General features: G+C 43.5%; 1 pseudogene; it reads right to left on the bottom strand.

Annotated features, from left to right (window-relative positions):
* Positions 1-1,092: 1,092 nt before the first annotated feature.
* LOC150004721 (bifunctional 3'-phosphoadenosine 5'-phosphosulfate synthase 1 pseudogene) lies at positions 1,093-3,492 on the bottom strand (annotated as a pseudogene).
* Positions 3,493-4,409: the final 917 nt, after the last annotated feature.

The raw sequence follows: 4,409 nt of genomic DNA, 5'->3' as shown, positions 1-4,409 counted from the left end.
TCTAGTTGTTTGCTTAGCTTGTTTTTGTTTTTTAGATTCATTTGTTGGTAGTTGTGGGTTGTCATTTTAATGTTTGTTCATAGTTTTGATGTTCTTCCTTTTCTTAAATATGTTCCTTTAACATTTCATATGATAAGAGCTTGGTAATGATGAACTCCTTTAGATTTTCCTTGTCTGGGAAGCACTTTAGCTGCCCTTTCATTGCTTGTCGGTCCTTGCTTTTTATCACTTTGAATAGCTCTTGCCAATCCCTTCTTTTTTTTTTTTAAGGTTTTAATTTAATTTAATTGTTGTTCTATTACAGTTCTCCCATTTTTCCCCTATTCCTCCCCCTTACAGAGCCCACCCCTTCTCCCACAGTCATTCCCCACCCCGTTGTCCATGGGTTATTTATACTAGTTCCTTTACTAGACCCTTCCCCTTTTTACCCCCTCTCCCTCACCACCCATAACTGTTTTTCTGTTCCTTGTTCAATTTTATTCATTTGTTTGTGTTCATCAGTCTCCTGTATTAGGTGATATCATATGGCATTTTTCTTTCATTGCCTGGCTTATTTTGCTAAGCATAATTCTCTCAAGTTCCATCCATGTTTTTCTTTTTTTAAAAATTATTTATTTATTTGTTTTGTTCATTTGTTTATTTATTTTTAGAGAGAGGGGAAAGGAGAAAGAGAGGGAGAGAATCATCACTGTGTGGTTGCCTCTCACTCACGCCCCCAACTGGGGACCTAACGTGCAACCTAGTCATGTGCCCTGACTGGGAATCAAACCAGCGACACTTGGCTCGCAGGCTGACACTCAATCCACTGAGCCACAGCAGCCAGGGCAGTTCCATCCATGTTGTCACAAATGATAGCGGTTCCTTGTTTCTTTCTCCTGCATAGTATTCCATTGTGTAAATTTACCACAGTTTTATAATCCACTTATGGGCACTTAGGTTGTTTCCAGCACTTGGCTATTGTAAACAGAGCTGCTATGAACATAGAGGTGCATAGGTTCTTTTGCATTGGGGTTTCAGGATTCTTTGGGTATAGTCCTAGCAGTGGAATTGCTGGTTTAAAAGGCAGTTCCATTTTTAGTTTTTTTTTTTTTTTTAAGAAGTCAAAAGGTTTAATTTTATTGAATAAAGAAAGTTCAATCAGGGCTTACATAGATCATAGGAATACTTTAGATTATAACAGATAATAAATCAATAGCTGGTCAAAAGGAAGAAAGCAGTTTATATTTTCAATGTAGAAAAGAAATCTTAATTGCTACATATGTCATGTAAAATTCCCCAAACAAGGTCTAGCTGAGTTTATTGTTTAGTGGATTTTATCCCCTTTTTTCAAGGGATGAAAAGTGAGATTCAATGTGTATACTACTGGTTACAACTAACATAACAGCTTGGAAAAATCATGGGACAGAAGCATAAATATAATATAAAAAGACAAGATTTTAAAATTGTATTATAGGAATATTAACTATAATCAGTGGAAAAGATACATTAAAACCAGCAGTGTCACACTAGTTCAAAACAGAACTCAAAGGCAGACCAAAACTGATGCTAGTTAAGGAAAATGGTCTGTTTTTAGGCAGTGTGTCCAGATAGACACCACCACAAAGAAATACCAGCAGTAACATGTGGTCCCCTCTGGTTACTCCATGAAGTGTCAAGGGCGGAGGGACTGGGAGCAGCTCAGGCTTTCTCCAGGGACTTGTAGTATTGCAGCAGCACAGTCCAGGCCTTGGGAGCCATGAAGCCGTCAGGAGGGTTCTGGCCATCTCGGGCAAGCTTGCGCATGCGTGTTCCTGAAATAAATTCAAAGTCTTCATGGTGTTCAGAGTCATAGTAGTCCATACGCTTCTTTTTTTTGTTGTACGCAGCAACTCGAAAGGGAACTATTTCCAAAGTGATTAGACCAGGGGCCATGGTCAGCACTTTGGCGCCGTGAGTCGGCTCATATAGATCTTTCCCTGTTTCTGGATGAGGCATGCCAGCGGGGTCTCGTCCAACGATGTAAAAGTTGGCTCCGGCAACCATCCGTGCTCTGCAATGCCACTGGACCTCAGTGGGTCCAGCGTACATCATGGGAGACGGGAAGATGGCCACCACTGTTGTCTCAGGGTTCAGGACACCTTCCTCCAGCACTGCAGCATGCTGCTTCATGCGCCACATCAGCGGAACATCATCATCCTTCGTCCAGCCACCCAGAGGGTGAAGGAGAAGGACGGGGCGCCGGTAGCCCCTCTCTAGAAGTTGTTTATGGGTATCCTGCATTAAGAGAGCATGCCCGTTGTGCACTGGGTTGCGTAATTGAAATGCAAAGACAGCATCAGCATTCATATCTTTAAACTTCTGCTTTAGCTCAGCAGGAGTAAGACGATACTGATCAAGACCGTCATTCCAATAAATTCGGTCCAAGACTTGAAGATCTCCTCCAATCAGCCAATCTCCTTGTTCCATAACCATCTTGATGTAGGGGTGGTTCTTGCATGTCGTTCCCCACTGTCGGGCACAACGCTCCTCCTTTCTGTGCTCAAAAAACTCTGGATTGCGAAGAATAGCCACACGGCGGCCCTCATATATCAGAGCAAGTGCTGTGCAGCCATCCAGCCTCTCCTTGTCTTCCTGAGTAGCTGACAGAACTACAGGCACTGACAAGTTAATGACACCCCCATCCAGAAGGCAATCAAAATGAAGACACTGCAAGTACTCCCTCTCTCTCATAAAGCCATTCAGTGGGGTGGCCCAGCCTTCTGCCAAAACCTGCACCCACTGCATGTCCACTTTATTAATTTTCAATGCTGGTAATGTTTCTGCATCTGTTTTTGCCAAATGAAGTTTATTTTCTGGTACATATAGTTCTTTTACTTCATAAGAGGCATCTACAGGTACAATATCCTGTTCCTGTAGAAGTTCCACAACTTGCTGGACACAGTCATTTACACTACAGGAGTCTGTTTTCAGCACCAATTCAGGGGCCTCTGGTTTTTCATATTCAGAATCAATCCCAGTGAAGCCTTTAATTTCTCCAGCCCGTGCTTTTTTATAGAGGCCTTTGACATCCCTCTGTTCACAAACATGCAGAGGAGCATCAACAAATACTTCAAAGAAAGGTAAACTCGCCCCCTCATGAATTTGCCTTGCATTGTTGCGATCCTGAGTATAAGGCGATATGAAACTTGTGATGCATACTAAGCCAGCATCTGCAAACAGCTTAGCAACTTCTGCAATGCGTCGAACATTCTCTTCTCTGTCTTCAGGACTAAAGCCAAGATTTTTATTGAGACCTTGACGAATGTTGTCACCATCCAAGGTATAGCATGGAGTACCATGGCAAACCAAGTACTCCTCTAAAGCCATGCTCACTGTGGTCTTCCCTGCTCCAGATAAGCCTGTTAGCCAAACTGTGCAACCACGAAAGCCACCTCTGGTCCCCACCACCTGACCTCTCTTGTTCCTGCTGACATGATGAGCTTGATAGGTGACATTAGTTGCTCTCTGCATCCCCTTTATAAGAGTCCACAGTGGAGTGCTCTGGGTTTCCCAAGCTAGGGACAGATCAGTCAATTCAAGCTAAAAAGAGCATGGTTTTGACAAACTCCATGGGGTGGTCTTATCTGACAGGGACTCCTCAAAACTGTCAAGGTCATCAAAAAGAAGGTAAGTCTGAGACACTGGCACAGCCAAGGGGAGCCTGGAAGGCTGATGAATATTCCGTTGAGATCATCCCCTGAGACCTCCCCCAAGATTCCCTCCGGTAGCTGCCAATCATTCAATTCTGATTGGGGAGGTCTTTCTGTGTTGTGGTGCCCGCCAGCTTTCAATGCAGAACCACGTGGATTCTCAGCCTCCTTGTAAACTGCTTTATCAAAGCCGCATGGTGTTTCCCTCTCAAAACAGCATGAAGAACCTTCTCAAAACCGCGTGGAGAACTTCTTCACCAAGCCACATGGAGAACTCAGCTTCTTTAATCCGCATGGGGAGAGAGAGCACCTTCTTCTTGCAAACCATGTGGATCTCCTCTCCTTCTCAAAACATGGCGAGAGCCCCCTTCATCAAGCCGCATGGAGTGAGAGAGCTAAAATCTCCATTTTTAGTTTTTTGAGGTAATTCCACATTGTTTTCCATAGTGGCTGCACCAGTCTGCATTCCCACCAACAGTGCAGTAGGGCTCCCTTTTCTCCGCATCCTCACCAGCACTTGTTTATTGTTTTGTTGTTGATGGCCATTCTGACTGGGGTAAAGTGGTATCTCATTGTGGTTTTTATTTGCATCTATCTGATGGCTAGTGATGCTGAGTATTCTTTCATATGTCTATGGACCCTCCGTATATCCTCCTTGGAGAAGTGTTTGTTCAGATCCTTTGCCCATTTTTAATTGGGCTGTTTCTCTACTTGGTGTTGAGTTGTGTAAGTTCTTTATAT

This window comes from Furipterus horrens, unplaced genomic scaffold (genome assembly GCF_987537825.1).
Source record: "Furipterus horrens unplaced genomic scaffold, mFurHor1.1.pri manual_scaffold_7, whole genome shotgun sequence".
NCBI lineage: Eukaryota > Metazoa > Chordata > Mammalia > Chiroptera > Furipteridae > Furipterus > Furipterus horrens.
Note: the sequence above shows the minus strand (reverse complement) of the source record. Positions and strands in the feature narration are given on the sequence as shown.